The 27,646-nt window shown below is 39.3% G+C and overlaps 1 protein-coding gene across 7 annotated transcripts in view; it reads right to left on the minus strand.

Moving 5' to 3' along the window:
• Positions 1–27,271, minus strand: part of ZFHX4 (zinc finger homeobox 4) — a 196,298-nt gene extending 169,027 nt beyond the window's left edge. For 3 of the 7 annotated variants that reach the window (XM_060775509.2, XM_060775510.2, XM_060775505.2), the window contains exon 1: positions 20,936–21,389. The gene's annotated coding sequence lies outside the window, so the exon portion shown is untranslated. Of the gene's footprint in view, positions 1–14,648; positions 14,925–18,692; positions 18,966–20,935; positions 21,390–24,912; positions 24,937–27,123 lie in introns of those variants that run through there. The other 4 variants (XM_060775507.2, XM_060775508.2, XM_060775506.2 and 1 more) reach the window with 4 other exon arrangements.
• Between the last annotated feature and the right edge of the window lie 375 nt (positions 27,272–27,646).

Genomic DNA, 27,646 nt, shown 5'->3' on the forward strand with positions numbered 1-27,646 from the left:
AAATTGTGCATTAGACTGAAACATCCAATAGTGAGTCATATTAAGCATGTGGACTGTCAATAAAAAGAGTTTTAAATGCAGCCTAGCCATTAATAAGGAATTTGTTGTTCTAAAATAATCTGGTGATAATTTTTTTGGACAGTGAAAGATCAGCTGGAACATTTGTTTTTATTATGCAGAGCCTCTTGTCATTTTTAGTGCAAGTTAATTTAACTGCTTTGCATAAGTGAAGTGAGCAATTCAGTAATTAACTTTTGTGCTTTAAAATGTATGAACTTTAATTAGTTTTCATTATAAACAAACAAATGTCAGCCATAATTATAAGCCCCTTGGTTTAACTACATATTATCCCTTTTCAAACAAACTTGATGTCAGACAAATTAAAATCAAGCAGCCAGCAATTTTGAGTTGAATTTTACATGATCTGCCAGTAACCTGATTACTTAACTTCAATATCATTACAGAAAAAGTATTTCAATAAAAATAATTACAAGAAACCCAACAGGAGACAAGCTTAATTGTACTGATTCAAAAAATGCATGTATATGGAAATCATGTTGAAAAAGTAATGTTATCTTAAATCCATAACTACCATTCAAAGAAAATTATGTGGTATGAAAAAGGCCATTTTAGACAGTTGTCTACACTTCCTGGCCCCTCTTCCCTGCACACACCACTAGTTCAAATCCTTCTTTAGCCAATCATCCTTACTATTTAAGTAACAAAATATCAAGGTGGCACAACTTCAAGGCATGAAGACATGAAGGTTTATTTAATGACTAAGGTATATCTATTAAGACCAGAAACAAGTGGAGCTGTCAGGACATAATGAAGGTAAATGATTAGTTAGCACTAAATCTGAGCTCTTCTTCAATGTAATAAGAGTTAATTAAAGTTTACCACCAAACATCAACCAAAGCAGGATGTTGATCAGATTTCACCATTAAGTGCAAACAGACAATGGTTGGCAGCAATTAGTACAGCTATCAAATAACATGCAACAATAATTATACATTTAAAACAGCCCAATGTCTGATGGAGAAAGAACCTAACGAGATCCCTTGGACTATGCACCCTCAAAGAGCAGGAAACCAGTATAGGATAATTTACACTAACATTGTTAATCAGTAGAATTCAATAATATGCGCATGTTAGCCAAAAAGGAACAGTTCACTTTTCATAAAAGGGAAGAAATGTAAAGAGTATTTGAAACAAAGATTTGTGATAATTCGATGAAAGAAATTACTTTGCTGATGGCTATCAATTCATATAAAAAGCCAATGTCTTGGTTTCAAGACCAAGAATGGCAACTTTATTCAAAATGGGCAGTACCAGGCTTTAGAAACCTGAGTTAGAAACCCCTTGATAACCATGTATCCATATATATTTCATTTTTTCCTGTGCTTCTTTCTTCCCCCATTCTTTCACCCTTTTTTTCCCTTTCTTAATGTTGTTCTCTCACTATGTCCATTCATTCTTTCTGTATCCTCAATTTCCTAATCACACATCCCGGGTGACAGGAATTCCCTCTCTTTTTGGACTGGTTGAAGTGTTTTAGGTACTATGGAAGGAAGCGGAATATGCAGTTGTACATTTTCTTGTGAAAAAGTGAATCTGCCAACTATGGCTCCAATCTTGCTTATCTGGGATAAGCTTGGAATTCATAATATTTATAATTGACACTAGAAGTTACAGATGGACTTTCATTACTAAAAATAATTAATCCACTGTAAAAAAACAAAATCTCCCTGAGGCACACATGCACTGGGTTTCACTATCCTGGAGCTGTACAAGAAGTCCACATGCACACGTTAGTTCTGTCCAGATATTATTGACTGACTTGACTTTGAAGGAGCTGGGGGGGGGGGGGGTGATGGCCGACAGAGAGCTCTGGCGTGGACTGGTACATGAGGTCATGAAGACTCAGAAGTGACTGAACGAATGAACAACAACAACAACAACAAATTATTCGCCCTGGTTTCTTTGTCACGGGAGCAGAGAACAAGCAAAGCCAGACCTGCGACCATCATGGCCATCATGGAGAAAGCAATGCATCTTGAGAAGGAATCTTTTTCACCTCAATATGACCATAGAAAAACTTCACATGTATCACTGTTATCACAAGGAAAGTAAGTAAATAAGAAGGTAGGACTTTGTCTCAATACTGAAGAAAGTCTAAACAGAGTACTGTTTTCTATTATTACAGATTCATATATGGCACATCTAGTTCCACCTGTTACCTTATCTCACAGATGATACAAATAGGAAACTCAATTCTTAGGTCTACTAAAATGACGTGCTTCTACTAGATACAAAACCAAAGAAATGTACACCAAGCGACAGAGGTTTGAATCAGAGGTATCTTAGTTCAAATCCCTACTTAGCAATGGATGACATTGGACAAGTCACACTCTCTCACCTCAGAGGAAGGCAAAGACAAATATGAATAAATGTTGCCAAGTAAACCGCATGATAGGACCACCTTAGGGTTGCCATTAATTGGAAACATGAAGGCACAGAACAACAACCACCTTAACATGTGCAAACAGCATACCTGTTCACAGAAGGTAACACTCAGTTCTTTGCCAGTTCTCTCTGACTATCACAATAACCTACACTCTACCCCAGTGTTTCTCAACCTTCTGAATGGGCATCCAGACATCTTTAAATATAATTCAGCTAGATCCAAAGCAATCTGGATAAAATTCTACACATTGCAGGAGGATTTTCTTATCTCTTACTTCAGCACTTCCTTGCACTAGCTGAAAAAGCTTTTTGGAGGAGCATGCAACACTCCTGTATAGTATTGGGTACCCCTTAGTACAGGTCCTCATGTTGTGGTGACCCCCAACCATAACGCTATATTCATCGCTACTTCATTACTGTCATTTTGCTACTGTTATGAATCGTAATGTAAATATCTGCTATGCAAGATGTATTTTCAGTCACTGGACCAAATTTGGCACAAATACCCGATATGCCCAAATCTGAATACTTCACTTCACTTTACTTCTTAATTAGTCGCTCTCCACCAAGGTGCTCCAAGCAATTTGCAATTTAAAATAGCATTTCACAATATAAAAACATTCAACAGTGACTATTTGGCAAATTAGATCTGATTACTTAAATGCACAACCAAACAGAATACTGGTGGGTTTGGGGATGATTGATTTTGTCATTTGGTAATGCTGGAGTTGCTGGGATTTATAGTTCACCTACAATCAGAGCATTCTGAATTCCAAAAATGATGGAATTGAATCAAACTTCACACACAGAATTCCCATGACCAAGAGAAAATACTGGGAAGGTCTGGCGGACATTGTCCTTGAGTTTTTGGAGTTGTAATTCACCTACATCGAGAGAACACTGTGGTCTCAAGAAATGATGGATCTGGATTAAACTTGGCACAAATACTCAATATGCCCAAATGTGAACATTGGTAGAGTTTGGAGAAAATAGACTTTGCCATTTGGGAGTTGTAGTTGTTGGGATTTATAGTTCACCCACAATGAAATAGCATTCTGAACCCCACCAACGATAGAATTGGACCAAACTTTCCACACAGAACCCCCATGACCAACAGAAAATACTATGTTTTCTGATGGTCTTTGGCGACCCCTCTGACACCCCCTCGCGACCCCCACAGGGGTCCCGATCCCCAGGTTGAGAAACACTGCTCTACCCAATACTATACAGGAGTGTTGCATGCTCCTCCAAAAAGCTTTTTCAGCTAGTGCAAGGAAGTGCTGAAGTAAGAGATAAGAAAATCCTCCTGCAATGTGTAGAATTTTATCCAGATTGCTTTGGATCTAGCTGAATTATATTTAAAGATGTCTGGATGCCCATTTGTCTTCAAATGTGTATCATTAGTTTATGCTTTAATTCTCCATGTTCTCAGACCTACAAGGCATATTCTTTGAACTTTTAGTCAAGAAAAAATATTTTATCATTAACTGTTATTCCTGCTACAAACAATGTAGGACACAAACCAAAGTATTATAGGACATTAAGAGAAATAGTAATTAACACAGAACACCACCCACTAGAAAGTTGTGCGCAAACTTCATTAAAATAAATAGAAAACTTTTCCAAAGGGTTATTCCCTGGAAGTCTATTAATCTTTTATTTATCTTAATGTGCAATTGTAATAGCACCCCAAATCCATCTATAACCCAAGGTAATAACTTCTGCTTGCTTAATGGCAGGGAGATCTCTGTTAGCAAAAGTACAGTATTTACAAGACAATTGACATTTTAGTAATGATCTCAAACACCAAATGTGACTAAGCAGTGGAAAACATAATTAAAAATAAAATCATCAAGCAACAGAAGAGAACTGAAGGAGAATCAGTTTGGCTTCTGCAAAGGTACTACTACTTCGCTAAATGTTTAGTTGTTTTCCAGAGAATCTACAAGTATATCAGTATGAGAGAAGCAGACACTGTTCATTTGTACTTTCAAAGGCTTTTGATAGGATCCTCAACAAAGATTGATATATAGCAATCACAGAATAAGAGGAGAGATTATTTTATGGATTAAAGAACAGGAAGCAAAGAGCAAGAATAAATGGCAATACTTAAAATTGAGTTATGTAAACACTAGAAGCTTCAATGATATATTTTGAAACCAGTGCTTCTTAAACTGTTCATAAATGATCTGGAGTAGGACTCAACAATGAAATCAAATTATTTCAGGAGTTACACCAGTGAAGGGTGAAAGGACCACTCCAAATTTGAATACGGCATTACAATGAATATGCAACTCAATTAAATTTGTGAAAAGTGATTCACACTGGAAAAACCCATCCAATTTCATATATATGTTTAGAGAATATGAAAGTGGTTACTGATCTGGAAAATATTCTTTGTGTTACGATGTATCATTCAATATGCATACTGCATGGCTGCTGTGACAATGGTCAGTTTCATATTATTAGGAAAGGAATAAAAAATAAAATTCCTAATACTGTAATGCCCTTATACAATTCTGGGGTATGACCACACTAGACATACTACATGACATCACATAGCTTGAAAAGATGCAGAAAGCAGTCACCAAAAATAGTAATGACTGGTGCAACTTCCCAATGAGAAAAAGGAATGAAGTGTGAGCCTTTGAGGCTTTAAAATAGTAATGATAGAGCTACATAAAATTATGCATTATGGTGAAAGTGAATAGGTAAACATTGGTCTACTTCTCCCATATTAGAATCCAGAGTGATATAGTAAAGATGAAGAGTGGAAGATTCAGGGATGAGAAAGGAACCTCTCATACAACACATAACCCACAGAACTGTAATATTTGCTATTATAAGATAGAACTAACTAAGGTGGCTATAAATTTTACATATTTGTTAAGGATAACAATAGCTACCAATACCATCTGGTGGGGAATATACACAAGACGCATACATTGCACTGCCTGAGGATTTCCTATAGCTATCAGGTTAGTCACTATGGGGAAAGAATGCTGGATTAAACATATATCTAGATCCAGTGTGGTGGTTCTTCAGTTTTTATCAAAGAGTTCAAGGAGTCTTGCACTGGAATTAATAGTTAGAAATCCCTTTTGGTAGAAATGTTTTCTAGATACAAAAAATACTTTACCTATTTCTGTCTCACAGACAAAGCCACCTACTGTAATTTAGCAAAAAGATAACTTTGGTTCCATTTATACAGGCCTAATAACCCATACTTACCATGTGTTAGAGCTTGGCTGCCCCGACCACATTCAACCACCTGTGATGGATATCATGGGGTAAAGAAGGTTAACCCAGTTTAGCCTCATGTTAAGAAAAGGGGGGGGGGGCTCTACGGAGTTTGCATGATGGTCCAGAACAACCTCATGGCTTTGACAGTGTGGACAGCAGAATCGGGTTCAATACAGACCAGCTTGTTGTCCACACTGACCATTCCCTTATTTAAGCTACTTCATCAGCAGTGGGGGGAAAGGGATAGCTCGGGCCCATGTCTTTCTGCTGCTGCTTCTTCCTGATTGTGCAGAGACACCTCTGCTAATGTCAAGCAAGAGTACCCACAATGCCTAAAAGCTCTCATGGAGTTCTGCACCCATCTGGGAGTGGTGAAGAAGGTGCTAGTCCAGTGGGGCCGATGCAAACTCAGTCCAACATCTGGACTCCAACCTGCTGCAGCCACAGATATAGGACAAGTGTGTGTGTCTGCCTCTGAGGCCAGTCTAAAGTATTAGCCATATAGTGTAGATGAGACCTGAGTTTTATAAGTTCAGACAGTTGTTAGGATGAAGGGCTATTGTAAAGAATCAAAAACTTTTTGTTTGACTGAGTAAATTGGACACACTTTCAGTTCTAGACCAATGATACCTAACAACAGCAGTCCAGTCTAATGCCCTACCATGCATGAATTTACAATGAACGCACCCTGGGAGATGGCAATTAAGCCATATTCTCAGGAAAAGGCCTCCAGAGAAGGCGACCCTTCCATACTCCAAGGCAGCATATTCTACTGTTGAACAGTTCTCAGTATCAGAAGGTTTTTCCTAATCTTTAGACGGAATCTCTTTTCCTTTTCTCCATGTCCTGGGCTGGCTACATGCTGTCAAATGAATCAGCTTTGACACCACTAACTGCCAAACTCAGTGCTATAGCACTGCCATGACTCAGCGCTATAGACTCCTGGGAGTTAAAGTTGGTGAGGCACAAGCACACACCAGAGAAGGCTGGAGACCTTATAAAACTACAATTTCCATGATTCCATAGCATTGAGCCACAGCAATTAAAGTGGTGTCAAATTGCATTAATTTAACTGTGTAGAATGCATCCCTAGTTTCTGGAGCAGCACAAAAGAACTGGGCTTCTTTCCACAATGTTTCAGATATATACACATAGCTATCATGTCACCTCTTAATCTGCTAAACACATGCAGCTCCCTAAGTTACTCCTCATAGGGTATAATTTCCATGCTGGCTGCCTTCCTCTAGATACATTCCAGTTTGTCAATATCCTTCTTGAATTATAGGCGAGACCATTGAACTAAAACTCCCAGAATCACTGATCACTGGTCATGCCAACTAGGGATTCCAGAAATCACAGTCCAACATCGAGGACCTGAATTTGAGAAACATTGCATTGAGCAATTCAGAGAAGAAAATAAACTATCCTAAACAATTTAGTAAGTATGACATATTTGAAGGCCAATGTAAGACAATACATTCAGGGATGTTTAAACTGAATTTATTTTAACTCAGCTCTCAGAACATATTTAGTAAGTGGAAAGGCTAAGCAATCAGAACAGACATGTTTAACAGAATAACTATATGAGAAAAAACACTGCAGATGCTTTATGTTTGCAGCAGTTTTTTCTTCCCTATCAGTATTTCTATGCTATTAACCATCACACATTAAGGAGATTCTGCAACTATAGATAATCCTCTGATAAAAACAAAATGAATATGATTATTAAAAGCTGATGCACAAATTAGTAGCAAAAAAGGAAATGCAAGTGACTTGTAGACTTCCTTTCTCTGCATTTATTATGACATTCCAGTAGATACCTGGAATAATCTCTGTTGCATCTTTGAAACAAAAAAAGCCTTAAGGTCTTTTATCTGCACTGGAAAGAAATCCAGACTTCACTAGACCCATACACAAATTGGTTTCTGACACAAAGAAAATAAGCTACAATATGAAAATCCTTAGATACTACAAATTAAGAATTCAGGGTAGGAGAAGACACATCCATAGGAAGCAAAAATGTTGTGTCCCACTGATGGTTCTTTGTTACATCGCCTCCCACTGTTGAAAGAATAAAACTAACTCCCAACTGAATGCTAAAAATTTAGTATAATGAAATTTCTCAAAATGACAAATATGATATGCATTTCATTATGACAGTATGACATCAAAGATAACAAGTAGCTAAACTGCACAAAAACAGACTGTAATGTTGAATGCCATTTTTTTACTCCAACATGTATACATTTTATCTTTAAATTTAGTTAATATAGTACTTTACCACTTTATAGTTATTAGGTTACAATCTAGAGCAACCTGACAGGCACCCCTCCCCTTGCACACATACAGAACAAACTTCATTTTCCCAACTAATTCTGTTATGCTAGGGATTTGTGCACAAAGTTAGCTAATCCAAGTATTTCCCTAGAGCTGCATTTAAGCTATGGCCCACTCCCAGCACAAAAGTGTCTCCAACAGCCCTTTCGCCCCCTTCAGCACTCATACACTCATTGGTCCTGACATTTTCACTTCAGCCATGACAAATGAGCTGATAGCTGTGATCAGATTGCACACAAGTACTGCCTTATCTAAAGACATATCATTAAGTCTCATCACTATCTTCCAGTATGATTCTTCTTTTGATTAATTTATTGTGAAAATGCAAGCCAATTTTAAAACATCTAAACCTTAGGTAAACACAAATAAAAGAAGAAAAGGGCAGATTCAAGCAGAATCTGAACATTACTGTACTCAACCTCTGCCCTAGTGCAAACATGCCATTTCGAAGTTTTGTAAAGGTCTCTTCCCTAATGGCAGATTGTGTATCTTCTTATTGAGAAATATAAATAAACTGAAACAATCAAATATGCCTAATAAATTAGGAAAGCACTTTCTGTCTCTTAGAATCACACAAAATATCTGTTTGCAGTATTCATTAACTTGAACCTGCCTTTCTTCAAATAAGATTTTTCATTTCAGTGTCAGTGAAATCAATTCATCTATCTAATTTCCAATCATAGCATTAAAATTAAACTATTTTGAAAGAAAATCACTGTGTTTGATATGATCAGGGCACGCTTTTCACAAAGGCAGAAGAACCCAAGTTTCAGCCACACAGTCATCATTGAGTCTAGAAGCTTTGTAAGATATATTATTTGTTTTAACTTTTCCTAACAATTCTTCAGAGAATAAACACAGAGGCAGAGTCAACTGTAACACAACAGACTTGGGAATGGAGGTCATGCTTTGAGGTAAAGTGCTATTCACTTCTGGACCATGCAAGAAGCTCTTTATTCCTGTTCTTATTGGAATCAGTTCTCCTTACCAGAGCAAGAACAAAGCCAAGTGCTCATGTGAGGTTTATGAATAAATCAGAGGTGAGCCACTTTAAGTGCCGCTCATGATTTTCCTGTTGACAGTGAGCACTTAAACAGTCTTCCAGGACCCACAAGACCTGGCAAATCTTAATAGTTCCTAATCTGCACTGTTTCATTTGAAACAAGGGGAAATTTGCCCCATTTTTTCCCCTCAAGTCTTCACCTCTTCAACAACTTTTGTGTCATCCTCCTAGAAACAGGATTGCTCTATTTGAAATATTAAGTCCATATAAGCAAAGATAATCCTATATCCCTCCCACACACATAAGAAACTACTATTATAAAAATACTATGCACCATATCCCATATAATTAATAAACCATAACATCATTTGGGTCAATTGCATTATAAAGAATACTGATATTCTCAGAGTTTTTATTTTATCTTTTTATTTACTATATTTATAACCCGCCTTTCTCACCCCGTAGGGGACTCAAGGCAGCTTACATATATAGGCAGCAATTTGATGCCATACGAACATACATAGTAAAATAAACATATACATTAAAATTAAAAACATATCAAACCTTAAAACTGCTTATTTAAAATCAGTTCCTGAAATGTGAGTATGATTACTGCAAATGAGATTTCTTCCCAAATGTGTCTATCCCCTGTATTTAAACACTAAATCATCTCCTGAGAGTGCTCTATATTGAATAACAACAGTGCAGAGTTGGCACAAATTGTGAAAGAAGATAGGTAATAATCTATTATATGACTAAATTCAATAGTTAGTGCAAATTAAAGATGATAAACTAAATCAATAAAATTTACCTAATTGTTGATTAACAAGTTCCTATTAATAGAATGAATCTAAAGTAGCTTGGGCTAACAATTTCATTTAGGCCTATGTTAACTACATCTTATTAGAAAATGGGAGAATTCTCTGACTCTATGACAACATTTAGAATATGCAGTAATGGTGGACTTGTACTGGTGAATGGCAGAATCTACGTGGCAGAATTTGTAGAATCTCTCTATATTGTAGCATTCCTGCCCCTCAGAATTTATAGAATCTCTCTATATTGCAGCATCCCTGCCCACAGCTGGCTGTAAAGGACTTGGGAATCATCTGGAGCTAATTCCCAGACAACATGGAGGATTGAAGGGGACAATTCCATCATGACACATTGTCGGATTTAGCCCTTTTTCTGTACTGTATGCCTTCCACAGGGGCATTCAATACTGAGACAATGGAAATGCTAAATCTGTTCCATAACTTGCTATGGAATGAGGGAAAAATTAATAGTATGTGACTGTTTTATAAATACAGCTGTAACAGAAGATATAAAAGGTCAAAGATAGTGATAACTGCTCTGCACTTTCATCTAGATTTAAAAGCATAACGGCTCTAGAAAATTTTGATTTTCTTTGTTAGTCTAGGCTTTGTATCTTGACCTCAAATTAGACAGTACACAGAAGACTGTGCCTTTGAGGGTTTAGAACTGCTAACTTTTTATTGGTTTTGGTCTTGTGCCTTTTGCAACAATCAGACATGCAAAAATTAAATAAATGATTATTTTCCTCAACACTGTAGCACTATGCCCTGGGCAAGGGGGACACCTGATTGATTTCTGCATGCCTGTGTTTCTCACAAGAAAATGCTGGCCAATAGCTATTATAAAAGTTGGTGATTCTAGTAGGGTTGCAAGTTAACTATGAAGTCTTGTTGAAGCCACTAGAAGTAATCTATGTATTTCACTAGTATCACAGATCGCAACAAACGATTGATGGCAGGTGATTTGATAGCTTGGATTAGAATACTTGTTTTGTGAGGAAGGTTCAGATCTAAATTGGCAAGACTTGTCAAGCTAGACCTGAATTTTACAATCTTTAAGAGTTACCAATTTTCCAAACTCACAAAACTGATTTTCTGATTCAGGCTTGAAGTAAACTACCTTTAACATTTGTATTTACTGCTTTAGAAATAACTTGAGTTTTTTAAAATTAATGTTAATATGTTCATCTGCATAATTATTAATGTTATTACTATATAAAATATACTTAAATATTATAAACTGATACAATAGATAATATTTGTAACTAGGATTACAACAGTATGGGTTAATTGATGTTACAGGTGGTGAACCAGACCTTAGTTTTTACTCAATTTCTAATGATATTAGTAGACATGAATTAAGGATATTCATGTTTGTTTCAATTTAGACCATGAAGGAAAGTATGATTGTGCCTCAATTATCAGCATTTAAAAATGTTTTAAAACACATATTTATTATATTTTTAACATCCTTGTGGCCAGTGGGAGAGCACACAATGTATGCACTAATTTAATACATTGCACAAATAATAAAACCAAGCCTGAACCTCAATATTAGATCAAATATGCCCATTATCATCAATTACAAATCATGCAGAACTTGAAACATTCAGGTTATTAATTTAAAATTAGATTTCCAAAGAATTATCTGGGTAGTATAGTAGCTAACTCTAACCAGAATAACCATCCTCCACTCCTAATTCTGTATGACTGTATTTGGATGGATTTGTCTGTATGTTGATTTCTCCTGGGACAGTACAGGAAGTCAAGGGAATTATAGTTTTTAACCTGCACTCCACTGAAGCAGGACATGATGCATGCAGCCTAGTGGCAGAAGAGACAGAGGACAAGTGCACATTACACAGCTTTACTGCCCAATCAGTATAAAGATCTTTGTGCGGTTGTTGAAACTGTCTAATATTTGACATAAGAGTTGGGACTGTATATGCGTTACTGTTTATTAAGAAGCAAGTTATTTAAAAGAGATGATGTCTCTAGTGGTCAAACCTGAAGTGCACCCTAGTGCATCAAAGACCATATCTCTGAGGCAAAATCACCAGGGATTTGAGTAAAAGAATATGAAAGTATGAGAGATTATGGTATATAAATATGATATATATTGTTAACTGTATACATTTTATTTTATTTTAACAATCCATATGATATTAGTGATAACTGGTAAGATACAGTTTCTCTGTGTTTATTGTTTTTGTCCCTTCTTCTTCTGCTTCAACTGTAAAGCTCATAACATTTTCTGCCTATTATGTATAATCATCAAACTTAAGTTTAGGATTTTAAAAATCTCAATTATGTTAATCATGTGGACACATATGCAGATTTACATCATGATATATTTAGATGTTACTTCTAAAGCCATCACATAACAATATGAGATATTCCAAACTTTTATTGATGTAAGCACGAACCAAAACAGAAACTTTTTATCACACTGGGGACTACAAATAAGCCAAAAAACAACAACAACAACAACAAAAAACCCCACAACACAATGGCTTCCCTCCTTAATAATATCCCTGCTACACGTTCACCTATTTTTAATGCACAAGTTTTTTTAAAAAAATCACAGTGAATATTAGTTTTTACTCTTTCTTCCTGTCCAGATAAGAGAGTTGTCTCTTAAAGATTTTATCACATGTTTAAGACTACAACTATTTTTACCCTAATGACCTGATCTTCATGAGAATTGATACAGTCCAATCAGTTCAACATGACAATAAATATTATACATCTATCAGAAAGTAACTTTCCAACAGTTACTTTAAACATTTTCAAAACTAAGAGAAACAATTAGATTTTAACAGATAATTTTTGAATCATACTAAAAAGGATATGACCATTTAAATATGACATTTTGTGCTAAATGTGTTTTACTTAAAGACAAATATTTGTTCCTATTATTTATTTCAATTTTTATCTTCACCTATACAGATTCTAGCATTCCAAACCTTTATGACTCCAAATGTAGTAAAGCAAGAATAACAAAAAAGGACATATGATACCCCAAAATATCAAAATTACGGGATGTGTCTGCTACGTATCCATATTAAAAGATATATCCTAAACTTCTTAAATACGTAACAGAAATCAGTTTTCTTCTGTACAGACTACAACACACAAATCTCTTTAAACTCCTCAACTTGATCATTTTTTTTCTTCTCCCAATCTGTTACATTATTATAACTACAAACTCAAGCATAATTACACAGAGAATGCCAAATTCAGTAGGATTTTCATAATAATAATACTTAATAATAATAGTATTCTGGTAGCTGAAACTTCATCTCTTAGATGTTCACATTGCAGTCCTACCTACATTTATGCATGTGTGTTAAACAAGAGTTTGTTTGTATTTCCGCCATGTCTTTCCACAAGTTTTCAAAAGCAAGTCTCACCTGTGTTCAATGAATGTATTCCTACACGTATACAGGACTTCAGCTTCGGTCTTAATGTATGAGCAATCAGATTTCTGACTGTTCAATAAGAATGCAGAAAGTGCATAAGTTAAGTTACCATTTACCCATATACTATTCAGCTTTTAAACAGTGGTAAAACTCCTAGTTAGAACACCTGTTGCTTACTTTACAATATACTCTATTTTTAAATTAGCTACTTTTTCTTCTCCAGAGTTCTTAGTATGTAACTTCTTATCTGAATGTGCAGTCTATACGTAGGTTTGTTGTCATTTTACAAGATACGTTAAAGATATACAAACATTATCAATAAACATTTGCAAAGTTTTAAAAAAAATCTGACATTAGCTTCCAAAATGAATACTTAATGACTTACTAGACCTCATTTGATTACAATCCCATACCAATCTGTCAATATTCTACAACTTGCAAAGATTTCTTTCTTTCTAATATTTGTTAATCCACAAAAAATCCTAACGTTGTATACAAGTACAATGTTTGTGAAGAAAAGTGTTTTTGCAATGATTTTCTAAATACAAATACAATGACTTGAGAAAAGTAAAAAAGGCACTACTTAACATACCGACATATACATATTTCTTCAAATTGCACCTTATTTGTATACATAATTATTTTCTAAAGTGTATAAACATTTAGACTGCAATCACATACACTAAAGTTATACACTCTTATATTACTATTATTTAACATTTACATGAAACTAAGTACCATTTTATTTACAAACACTTACTTTTGAGTAAGCATGTATAGGAGTGCACTGTAAGTGTATTTTAACTGTCCCAGTAGTTGAAAGCAGATAATTAGAAGCACAGATCACATTGTCAACAGCTAACCAATTACAGTCATAGCTTTAGGCCTCCTCCTGGTCCCATTTAAGTCAATATATATATTATCACTTACTTCAATAGGAGTAGGGACTGGGTTGTCACTAACATGACTTATGACCTTACTGTAAACGTATCAAACAATGAAACGCTAACACACACCAGGAATAAAACCCATTAATTCTAACTTCCTAAATTATATTTATAACTGACCAAATTCATGCAGTTTTGGATCCTAGTAATTGTTACTATAACATCACACAGAATACACAGTCAATATCTATTTTAATTTTAAAGCAGAAAAAACACTATGATTTAAAACAGCTAAACTTGTACCAAAAAGAAAAGGCTCAATAATTTTAGCTTCTTATGCCTCTTGGTGTAAACATTCTACCAATTTTACAAATATAATATTTCACCTTTGCCCCTCCCCACCAGCAAAGCACTGAGAATTGATACCCAATAGTCAATATTTGATTAGCCTGTTATGTTTCTATCACATACGAACCTGTGTCTATCATCTTCTAGTTGCACCATTATCATACATATTCATCAGCATGATGATGGAAATTCAAGGCATCTTATAAAGTTGCGGAAATCTGAGCTTCTGCTTGTTTTCTCAAGTCTTGGACAAACATAACTTTAGGGAGAGCTGAGCAGAGGCTTAAAGAAAGAGAAGCTTGCATTTTCGTCTTCCTTTCATCTTAGTCATTCAGTCAACCATTCAGTGCCCTATTCAGCAGAGCTTTTCATTATGCAAAAAAATGCTAATCCTTTCCGATGCTTTCACACTTGTATAAACCCCCATTTCTTCGACTGAAAAGCAATTATATCAGTTTACCTTTCTGTCAAAAACAGGATTAATATTCCAAAACCAGAATCTCTTTTGTTTTTCTATCTTTTGCGTTAGGAAACGAGAGATTATTAGAGGACATTTTCCTTAGAGCAAGAATACATTATTCTAAATATGATTCTGTTAAGCCAAAGAAGAAAAGGAGAGAGGGAAGGGGGGCTTCAGTTGCTGCGGAAACTCCTTTCAGTGACAGAACTGACCTTCCCTTTGCAGAGGCCTGAATAGAATGAGCCTCACTCTGGTCTATTAATCAGAAACAAATTATGAAAGAATGTGGCTGGACTGGTTGACACTATCCTGTCTTGGGAGACTCAGTAACAGCCTAGTAACAATGTCCTCTTCATGGGTAATGAACAGGCATGACAAATGGGGGATGGGAAACTATTTATTTGCATATGCAAATTGTCACACAAAGGAAACATGTACAAACAAGTGTCATTGTAAGGTGGATTAGGCAAACAACGCTTTCTTTTTATGACATTCTGCAGCCTAGAACATTAGTCAGCACAATTAAACCAGTCTCCATGGAGACTAATGAAATTTCACCATGGTATGAGTTAAATTAGATAGCTAGTTATGTGTTTCCACAATCCAACTTCAAATCCATTCTTGTCTCAGAACAATACAGCAATTGTGCCAGGCTGATCTTTGCCAGCTCAACAAGCTCCTAAGTTGACAATTTGCATATGTTAATATAATTAAGCACTAATTACATGAAACCTGTACATATTCACATGCAATCTCCCTAGGCACTTTGCAATTTGAACCCTGGCCAAGTATTTAACCCTTTGAATTATTTGGGAATAGGGAAGCTCTGCCTTGTGGGTACAGCCCAAGGCAGATGCAGGAAAAGCTCTTCATTTATAAATGCAAAGCTTAACCTGACTTCTCATATTTCGATCAACAAAGCTAGAAATATTTTCAGAAATGTTACAACAGGAGATTCTATAAAGTCCCGGTAGCATTACTTTTTAAAAAACAAGCATAGGAAAATGCTCGAGATTAGGCTGAAGACAATGTTACAGATTCATTAATTATCACAGCTACATCTTAAAAGTTTAAAATTGTTCTCCTCCTCACCCTCCAAAAGGAAACCTGGATTTGATGTCAGTGCTGTGACAGCAATAAAAAGAGAATGAGGGGAGGAGAAAAAGAGCAGCCAGGAACTAATGAGCTTTACATAAATATATGCTGAAGCAATTAAGCAGTGTTAATTACTATGACAGCAGTTAATTGAATATAATTAGATATTTTAAGCCACTGACTAATGCACAGTTAAGATTAATTTTATTGAGATTAATTGTAAATAAGAATAGATTAACTATGTTTTGACAGGCAAGGAGACACCAGAATCAGCACAGACCCCAAAAATCATATATTATTTTAATGTCACACCTCAGAATCATCCGCTCAATAAACATGACTCTTCATAACCAAACAGACAAGAATCTTGAAGAAAAACAAAGAGATTAAAGAGCCTTTTGTTCTTATTCCATATGCATTTCTTTTAGCAGACTAAATTATGCGAGTCTGGTGTATGTTTTTAAGAAGGAACATTTCACAGTGAATGGGAAAAAATGTTCTGTTACATACAAAATCCATGCAGCTGAACGGAACTTAGTCCAGATGGTCTAAGCCTATAAAACACCACCAAATGACAGAGAATGGGGCCTTCCCAAAATGTGATAAACTTGCAACCTTGTGTATGACCTAAATTTTCTGCAACGTATGGTTTTCTCCTTGATCTCTTTCCATTTTTAACAGATCATGAATATTCAAATGACTACTCTTAATAAACTGCTACCAATACATAAGAACGTTAAAGGATGAAAATTGAAGCAAAAGGTCCCTTTGCTTCATTAATAAAATGCAACTAACATTACTCAGATGCAGTGGCAGAGTTTTTATATCATTTATGTAAATTAACCTGAAATAGTCTTTTAGATATTCTTCAAAGAAGATCTAAAGAATACTCACTCCAAAATAATCCAAGCATGCTGCTGTATCTTTTAAAAACATAAGAATGCTAATACATCACTAATAAGGAAAGAGCCTCAACTGATTTCAAAATATATCAACACATCATTAACAGTATTTTAAAGCAGTACAATGTATATAACATATAAATGTTTACCAGCAATATCTTTTTATTTCTAAATGGAAAGTCCTTATAGAATTGTGCTTGCCCCTACCCTATCAACATCTCTACAATGCCCTTCGCCTTTTAGAGCAAAAATCCAAAAATGGTATGTGAAACAAGATTACAACAAGCCATTCGGCAGTGAAAGATTTTAAATCATCCAGCCTCTTCTAATAGACTTGAGACTTATTGAGGTAGAAACCATAAAAAATGAAGAAGGGAAATTTAATCCCTGAAATATTGATTTGCACATTAATATCATATAGGCAGAGGGCAATTTGGCTTCATGGAAATGACACATTGTCGACCCTTGGTGAAGTCAGAGCCAATCTAACTGCTGAACATGTCTGAATCTCAAGAGTTATTAAGGGCTTCCCTTCTTGCCTATATGACTTTTCTCCAGCCTACCAATGCAATCTTAAATGTATTATCTTTAAGAAATAATTGTAAAACCTCAGGGGTTTTCCAGTTAATGGAAGGAAGGCTAAACCACATCAGATTCTGAAATGCAACATTAAACCTTTGCAATCAACAAAACCACCTCAATTCTCATCCATCCAGTACAGGAGCTAAGACTGTTATTAGAGATAATCAAATTTCATTGTGTAAATTTAGGCTCATGGTAAGAATGGAAGCAGTAAATTCTCTCATATTAAACTGATTCTCTCAGCCTTTCTTTACATAGTGAACAATGCAGTATTTTTTTTTTTTGCTATAAAAACCCAATCTCATATCTATTATGAAACAGAAGGGATGCACATCACTTTGCATTTTAGAAAACAAGTTAATATCACTGTTAAATCTACTAAGCAGGTCCCATTATGACTAGTGTTATGATTTCTACAAATGTTTTACTTGACCTTTCTTTGTTCTTTGACTAGATTTCACTTTTCAAGATTTATGACTAATTCTTTCTATTTCATTGACCCTATAAGTTCGCTTCCATAAGAAGAAAAACAACTGAATACATGTTTATGTTGCAGAAAGCCTTCCAAGCCCTAGGCAATGCCTATAGGATGCTACAGCCAGTGTGTAGATCCTAGAATATGAATATTCAGCCCAGCTCACTGAATAATCCGAGTGAGCCCCAGCACTCAAGCCAGGTGCAGGAGGTTAAAACAGCTGGCTAAACATCTTTCATTTTGGTGTGCCTTCCAGCTGCTTGAAAGTGCCTGATATTCCTCTTCAGGGTCTGAGATACATCTACTTTATCTATACACAGATATTATTTGGAAAGATTGTTATTGTTTTTTAAAAAACCAAAACCAAAACATGATTACAGTTGCTATCGTTATATTTTTCTTGTCTTAAGTTTCCCACAACAGAGAAGAAAACTCCTTAGAAATACCAAGTAGAATAGGAAATGAAACAATCATATTTAAAATTTTGTTTTTCTTTTCACCTCCAACCCACCCAGTTTCTTTCAAGCATCTTCCATTGTCCCTTCAGTCCTTCTTCCCCATCCCTACTTTTAAAAGCAAAGTCCCTTTTGGCTAGCCTAGCTTAGTCAGGAAATAGAAAGTAAAACAAGGGTTGATGGCACTGAGAGTGTTACATACCCAGGCTGTGTTTTTGCATTGCTCTCAATGGAAGCGATCGATGCCCATGTCACAGTGGTGTCCCAATCGCAGCCAAGTCTCTGCCTCAATTTAACCAACAACAGGCAGGGTTTCCAAGGCTGCTGCTCACTACCTCTTCCTTCCATCCATCCACTGAGACATCCACCAAACTCTCAAAGAGAGAATAAACTAGTCTGCTCTTCAACCTCCGCTCCTAAGGATCGAGCCACTGGAAATCCTTCCAAAGGGGAAATCACCTTTCCAAATATAAATATGAAAGATATTTATCCACCTTCAACATCATCAACCCTCTCTCTCTTTTTTTTTCTTTGTCTGCCTTTCTCTCTCTCTCTCCCTCTCTCTCTCCTTTGCCAGCTACCTGATCCTTGATTAAAAATGGAACAGGGTTAATAATAATATGGAGAAAAAAAGAGGCGATCAGAATGGAGGAGAGGAAATGCAACTGTCAGATAGAGGGATAGTCAGACTTCCTGGGTGACCCTGGCGGAGTCTGGCTCAATGTAAATCCACCATCTTCAGCCTGGCAAGTTGTCTTTGGGTTGAGAGGCGCCTTTTTTTTCTTTTTTCTTTTTTTTTTGGTGTGGTGGCGGGGAGGGCGGGAAGGGGGTGTTGTGTTTGCGATGTAAGCCTTGGTACCGAAGGTGGAAGAAGAAGAGGAGGAGGAGGAGGAGGCGAAGAGGAAGAGGAGGAGGAGGAGGAGGAGGAGGAGGGTGTGTGTGACTGAATGGGAGCGAAAAAGCCTCCTCGGGACGGCGCGGAGGCTGAACCCGGCTTGCTGAGCCTCTTCCCTCGGCTGGGCCCAGTTCCCCGAGCAGCCGGGGAGACCGAGACCCCCCCTCCCCCTCCGGCTGGCAGGTAACAAAAGAAATACATATACGCCTGTGCTGGGGGCGGCGGAGGTGAGGGACGGGCAAGGGATGAAAGGGGCAGCAGCTTGGAGGTGGCAGTGGCATTGGAGGGGGCAAAAGGGTCCCTTCCCCGCGTTTACTGGTGATTGTGAGGTTGCGAAGGGCGCCGAGAGGAGGGATGCCGCTGCCGAGAAGCGGAGCCAACGCGAGGGCTTGGTTTTCCCCGCGCCCCATAGCTCTATCTCACACGGTTGAACCAAACGCGAGGCGAGGGAAGGGAACCTTGGCAAGAGTCCCGAGTCGAAAAAACGCCGAAGCCCGAAGCAGGGAGGGAGGAAGGAAGGGAGGAAGGAAGGAAGGAAGGCAGGAAGGAGAGGCCGAGAGGAAGGAGGGAGGGAAGGAAGGAAGTGGGGAGCGAGAGAGAGCCAGCCCGCAGCCCTTTCACAAAGGGAAGCGATGGAGGAAGCCTCCCCGGCCCCGGCGAGATGCGGGCGAGGGAGCGCCTTCGGGGCGAGCTCCCGCTCCTCGAACGGACGGGCTGCGGGTCCCTGGCTCCTTTCTCGGCCCTCCTCGCCCTCCCCCGGCTGCTGCCAAACCCAGCAGCACCCCGCCGCATCCAAAGCCGCGCACACAGATCCACACACCACAGTGGGGGAGAGGCTGGGGGGCCCCTCCGTTCCCCCACCCGGCACTCGCACCCTTCAACGCCAAAGCCGAGCCTCTGACCCCCGGAGGCACCCCAAACTTTCCCCAGAGGCACCACGCTCTGGAATCCGAGGTTAAAGGGCTGATTTGGAGGGGGGGGGGTTAAGAGAGAGAGAGAGAGAGTGAGGGAGAGGAAGAGGAAGAGAACGGGAAAGGAAAGACTTTTTGACAGCCGTGCCCTGGTTCCAAATAAGCCCATTTCCCAGAGACAGAGAGAGAGAGACAGAGAGAAAGCACCCCCCCCCCAAAAAATCTGCAAAACGTTTAAAAATCCGAAAGTTAAAACCTTGGGGGGGAAGGAGAAAAAAAAAAGCCCGATCCCCTCCACTTGCCCCTCCCGAAATGTAGAAGAGAGTAAGAGAGAGAAAGCACCCCTCCTCCCCTAAAGCGGTACCTAAAAATGGGGAAAGATGTCGAAAAAGGGGCGAGAAAGGGAGAGATAGAGAGGATCTAGGAATGGGAATGTGTGTCTGTGTATGTATGTGTGTGAGAGAGAGAGGGAGAGAGAGAGAGAGAGAGAGCAGGAGAGAGAGAGAGAGAAAGAGGCAGGCAGAGAGGGAGAGCGAGAGCGAAATATCAAAGATTGTGCAAGATCAGCCTGGAAAGATAATCGATACTCGACCTAAATTTAACACAAACTACTCAATAAAAGTTAAAGAAAAAACTTACTTTCCATTTCCCCTCGCAGTTCTTACTGGATCTTCGCCTCTGCTTTTTTGTTTTGCCTTATTTACTTAACAGCTGATCACATCCAAGTAAACGACAGACGCTTCATTAAAAATAATAATAATAAAAAAATAATCCTCCAACTTTATTGGGTGGGAATCAAAACGATGGAGCCAGAAGTGGGGGGCACGGAGCGGTCCTTTGGGGTCCGGGAGTTGTGAAAGCATGTGGCGACCGCGGTCTCGCTGTTTGGTTGTGAAGGGGTTGGGAAAAGGAGGAAAGGAAATGAAAATCCGATATGTCTTTATTCTGCTAATTATTATCGTTTTAGCCCTGTTTAAAAAAATGGCTGATTAAGTTGAGTGCGCATGTCTTTGTGTGTCTATTCCCGATATGCACTCTGGGAATGAGAGAGAGAGCGAGAGCGCGAGGGGGGGGGGAGGGAGAGAGAGAGAAAGAGAGAAGAGAGAGGTGTAATTAGTGAGGTGATCAACATTCTCCAGACTGCAAATGACGCGCAGCCCGGACTGACTGCCGCGGCTGCCGGGGGCTCGGAGGGGCTGCGGGAGGCACAGCCCCGGCCCCAAAGCAGCGCGGGCGGCAGGGAAGCAGCGGCAGCGGCGGCAGCAGCAGCAGCTCATGGACACAAACACACAAGCCTGCAAACTTCATTAGTAACACAGACACACACACACACAGACACACAAATAGATGGCTGGGGGAAATTAGAGAGGGAGAGAGAGAGAGAGAGAGAGGGAGAAGAGAGGCAGAGAGGAAGGAAAGAAGATTTGCTCTTCTTAACTGCTCAGGAATGTGAAAAGATATGGGTGCAAATTAATTATTCCTCCCACCAGGGAAGTTCTTTCTTTCTCTCTCTTCTCTCCCCCCCCCCTTTTCTTTTTTTAAAGGAGGAAAATATGCCTGGGATAATGAATGTGGAATGTGCCTCTGTATGGAAAGGGAGTGAGCCTGAGATCCAGAATCTCTGCTCTTATAGCCATAGAGAATCATTTACATATTATTGAGGATTTATTTACACATAGTGCACATGAAGTGACTATATATATATATCTCCACACACATATATCTATATCTATTATTTATTTACTGAGGATTTATTTACACGCACATAGTGCACATGAAGTGGCATTTCACATGCACACACAGAGGTATATCTAGTATTTATTTACTGAGGATTTATTTACACACACATAGTGCACATGAAGTGGCATATTATTTATATATATATATATATACACATATACATATATATGCCATATATATATATATATATGCCACTTCATGTGCACTACTGGTGTGTAAATACATCCTCAGTAAATAAATACTATATGTGTGTGTGTGTGCAGATATAGATATATATGTACACACAGACACATATCTACTATCTACAGTTCCTGTATACACACAGGCATATGCATTATTGCATACACACATAGCAGTTTAATCTCCCTGGTGTAACTGGTCAAACAACTCCACAAAAGTAAGTTTACAAGCGCAAACAGAATTTTAGCATGTAATGGTTACAGTAAACAGATTCAGCAAAGCGAAAACTATTCCCAGCACAACAGCCTCCCCCCCCCCACCCCCCATGGAAGCAGGAAAAGGGAGAGAGCTTTATTTTTTTCCCATAAGTTTATCAGAGATCCCCTTTGATATTAAAAGTCTGGGCTATAATATGTAGATAACCATTATGAATAGGGATCTCCTCCAAATCTTCTTTTGGAAGCAATGGAAAGCAATCACTTCTCATTTGAAAATCTAATTATCTTAACCTAATACTCCAGATGTGATGTGAATATGAGTGACACTTTCATTAAAATATAATTAACTAAAACTAGGAATTGAGATACTTTTAAACACCCCCCTAGTGAAGATTAAAAATCATGTCTATTCAAAGCGCATCCAAACACACCACAGGGACACCAGCCTCTCTCTCTCTCTCTCTCTCCTCTCCCCACCCCCAAATATTACAGAAAGGAGAAGGCCTTAAAAAGATCAGTAAGTAATGCTTAAATATAAAAGATATTTACAATCCCAAAGACCCCGTGCAGGTGAACCATAACCTTCCAGCTGACGTGCCTTTGAAGTTCCTGATTCCTGGGATACACGTCAAAACCTTGTCTTAGGCCTTAAGCACTAAATACCAACAGAAAGGTTTAACGCAATCCCCCCATAAAAACAAGGTATAAATATGCATCTTTTAGGGGCCTTAAACCATCCAATCTAGAGAAACATTTGGCAAATCCTGAAGCTAATGCTAAGAGGGAAATCTCCACCTGATGATGAATGAAGGGCTTGCCAGGAAAAAAGACAGGAAAGGCCAGAGATAGGGAGGCAGCTGTGAGAAAAGCAGATGTTTTAAGGTCACGGTGAAGGTCTCTCAGACCTGGGAGGGCAAAAGTGCTCCCATGGGGCAAGTCCAGTCCTCTGTGGGTAACCAAAAGGTAGTGAAACTTCTCAGGAACCCAGTGGGAAACCATCATATTCATCAAAATTCAGGGAAAATCAAGATTCAACGCCAAGAATAGGGCAATAGAAGGCTTCTGGACAATACCTTGATCTCACTTGAGAGTTATACCCTCTCATCAATAGAATTTAAAAAAACAAACAAAGAAGGTGTACCTAGACATGTTTTGTGGCAGATCAAGCCGCTGAGATATTCTGAATTTTTGTTTTAGAGAAACCAGAGGTGCTAACAAGGGCTAACATGAAATCTTTTAACCCCGTTTTCAGAAAGGTGCCTGGACTTTGAGGGAGGAGAGGGATGCACTGGCCAGTCAAGGACAAGCCTAAGGATGGCAGTCCCCTTCCTGGCCCTGGAGGCAATTAGGTCCAGTCATCAGACACCTGAGCACAGTGCCTTCAGTTCAAATTCAACTGAAGATACACACACAATTTACGAAGCTGAAAAGGGAGAGCGGTGATACTGCAACAATCTTGTTTTCTATTTCATATATATATATATATATATATATATATATATATATGATAAATAAAAAGATGCGTGTGTATATAAGGTGTGTGTGTATGTATGTACACACATCTCGATTTTTTCCCCCCAAAAGGCAATATTATTAGAAACTCCCACGGGTTGGTTGAGCACAAAAGGTATATCTAAATCAAATTTTCCTCTCGCCCTTTTAGGATTGTAGGGTTTTCTAAAAGTGTTTCTTTCTACTCAAAGACACAAAGGGGACACAAGCAGAAATGGAAAAAGGAGAGCCTAGTTCTCCAGGTTTCTTCCCTCACTGTTTATTTCTTCCTATAGTTTTGTCTGGCGCCCTACCCTTCACCTCCTTTTCATCTTTTCAGTTCCCAAGCCCCAGCTTTTCCTAAAATAGTAGCTATTGGGAAAGAAAAGACACTCTGGGATGCTAACAGTTTAGAAGAAACCCGGGGATCGCTACGTAGGTAGGAAAAAATCGAAGGAGGTTAATTCCGAGAGGCAGCAGCAGGTTGCGGGCGAGGAGGGGGGGATAAAAGCTGAGGCCGGCCTTGGCAGGAGAGGCAAGCAGTAGCCAGGAGCACCCGGAGGCTGGACGCTTGGCTGGCTGAATGTTTCAAAAGGGTTCCCCCAGATAGCTCGGCCAGGGCTGCAAGCTGCTTCCCCCTCCCTCCCTCCCTCCCTCCCTCCCTGCCTGCCTCTCTCTCCTTCTCTTGCTTGCTCAGCTGATCGCCCCCAAGACCTCTGCTTAACCTCCCAGCTTCTTTTTCTCTGGTCCCTTGGGCACCCCTCTCAGACAAACTTCTCAGGGTAACCCACCCAGATACTTTGGGAGGGGGGGGGGAGATCCTTTCCCCAAAAGAGGAAAGAAAAAAGTATCATCTTCCGAAGAGCCAGCGAGCAACCGGGTTAATGACGTTACATTTCACAGAGCAGGAAAAGCAGACTGTCCGGTCTCCGATGCCATTGCCCCCCCCCGCTCCCCCCCGCACGCCGCTGAGCTCAAACAACTTACTGGCCGGCCTGAGCAAGGGTTTCAGGACCAGCTCTGGCCCGTCAGACAAAGACCGTGCCAAGGCAGGCAGGCAGGCAGGCAGGCGAGAGACTTTTGCACTACGTCGCCTTGCCTGCTCCCAAACTGCGCCGAGGACGCACAGGGCCAGGAGGAGGATATACATAATTACAGCCTCCCCTCTTTTTAATAACCCGACATAATTCCCTAATAAATGGCCCGCCTCCCCCTCCCCCCCTCCAGCCCAAGGGAAAGAGGATCCGTGGCTTTTGAAAGCGTTCCTTAAGTCTATAGATGAGCTCAGTTTGAAACGAGGTATTACAAGATCTCAGTGTTAGAGACCCCTTTATCTGAGCCACAGACACTTTCAGATCCCGAGACCCCCTCCTCCCTCTGCCTTTTTGTTGTCTCTTTTTCTCCCGGGGGCTATTTGACAAAGGCAGGGTACGTTAACTAACATTTTTGTTTAACTCAGCAACTTCGTTTCAAAACACACTTTTCAAAAAAAAAAACCCAAAAAAACCCGAGAGCAATCTTCGGGACCTTCTGGGGAGGAGGGGAAGAGGATCCTATGGCAAAACCGCACGGATTGTCAGGGTTGTTTTCTCCAAACGCCCCCGAACTCTGTAAAGCCTTGAGTCAGATTAGGGAAAATGACAGCTCTCTCTTTTTTTGTTTTCTTCTCTAAACGTACGCATACGTTCAAGAACTGTCCATTCCCGGCTCGGTTCCACGGTGGAGTGATTCCGTTAAAGCATGACCCAAGGGATGGGGGGAAAGGGGGTTCAAGGGTTGGCTTGCAACCAGATCCGACCAGGCCGGCCCTCACGATAGCCCCGTGCCTCTTAAGGAAGAGAGAAGATTCCCGACTAGCTAGATATTGGGAGTGAGGGTGGCTCAAGATGCTCCCAGAGAGTCACACCCCGAAAGCCAAGCTCCCCTGGCTGGCTGGTGTCCTCTTCCACCACCACAGCCTTCAACAGCAGCTTTTCCTCGGTTGCTTTCCTGGGTAGGTCGGGGGCTTTAAATTCCCTGGACCTGGTCTTGGCTTGAAAGGGAAAGGCGTGCGTAGATAGATACCCACAAACACACACACACACACACACACACACACACACACACACACACACACACACATCTCCACCCCAACACAGAGCCACGCGCGGCGAGAGGTGGGTGAAGGAGCCGGGCGCCCTCTGGGCTTCTAGAGGTCAGCGCTTTGACAGGGCTTTAACCTCCCTTCCCTCCCGGCAACCGCCCTCGTGTTTATCAACAAAAACAGCCAGGAGGACTCACCCCAAACAATAGCAATTCCCCCAACTTCACAGGCACTTCAGTGACTCTTATGCAAATCCCGACCAAGGACCGCTTCCCCACCACCCTTCTCACAAACACAACAAGCCCCTCCAGAAAGCCCCAGAGCCCACTTCCAGCAGAGAGATAGAGAGAGAGAGGGAGAGAGATCCCAGGGAAAAGGCTTTACCTTCTCTTCTGAAAAGGGAAGCGAGGGGACAGGGAAGAACCGGGAAGCGACACACAAACTGTCACCCATCGTCTAAAGGGGACCAAAATTACAAAAGGGGGCGAAAAGGCCAATAACCCCCCCCCCCTTTTGCGTACAGACAAGAAAGTCAATTTATACCTAAATCCAACAGTTCACAATGTCAATAAAACAGGCATCTTTGTTGTGTCAAGACAATATGCGAAACTACCTCTGCGGCAAACGGTGATTATAAAATACCTAGGAAAAAAGTTATTTTCGCCCAAGGAGCCAAGTTTTCAAAAGAAAACGTGTAGATTTTACAGCTAAATAAAAGGCACCACCTCTGTGTTGTCCGTAAAAAAAACTACACATAAATTAAAAGTCCCGTTAAAAGAAACCCTCCAGCAAGCAACATCTGATCTGACTTACCGAAAAAGAAGGGATAATTTAAACCACATTTAATTACAAAAGCAGTAAGTGAAAAGTAAATCAATCAATGCTTCTCTTAAAAATGCTGTCCGCCAAGGTATAGAAATGATAATTCTTACAGTCCTACATTAAAGGAAACCCCATTCTTCGAGACCTGATGGGGGGAGGATGGAAAAGGAAGGGGAACATGCGGGAGGGGGAACCACAAGCAAGCTCCTAAGCCTTTTCAAATTTCTGTTCAAAATGATGACATTCAGAAAAGCTTGATAAAAAAGTTAAAGACAATATATATATATATATACCTCAAGAGGGAAAAACCATCTTCTTTTCTTCTTTGTCTATCAGTCCCCAGTTAAAGCATATGGAAAATGTTTTCAAAATGCCTAGATTTGGCACATTGTCATTGCAAAGAGAGGAGCGCAGTGATGCTGTTAAAGAAAATGGGAAATAAATTCAGGATTGGGTGCTGCCTCCTTCAATGCGGATTTATCTAAGTTTAATTTAATATTCCGCAATCACGGTATGATCGCATATAATTCACCCAGATTTTAAAGGGCTTTGCCTAAATACATGGACTAGGGGCACCTCGCCTTCTAACCAGATTAGTTCTTTTTCATTCCCATTTTTTTCTCCTCTCATTAGATGGACTTTAAATTGCAAGTGCAAATAATAAAAAAGGATGGAATAATGCAGTTTGTGTAAGCAAACGATTAGAGGAAGCACTAGCTTTAGTAAAAATCAGTCAAAACATAAAATCAAAAAGCCCCAAACGGTTGTTTGTAAAACACTAAACCTTTAATCGATTTATTGGCATCCTGATCGATT

The sequence above is a fragment of the Anolis sagrei genome, chromosome 4 (genome assembly GCF_037176765.1).
Source record: "Anolis sagrei isolate rAnoSag1 chromosome 4, rAnoSag1.mat, whole genome shotgun sequence".
Classification (NCBI taxonomy): Eukaryota; Metazoa; Chordata; class Lepidosauria; order Squamata; family Dactyloidae; genus Anolis; species Anolis sagrei.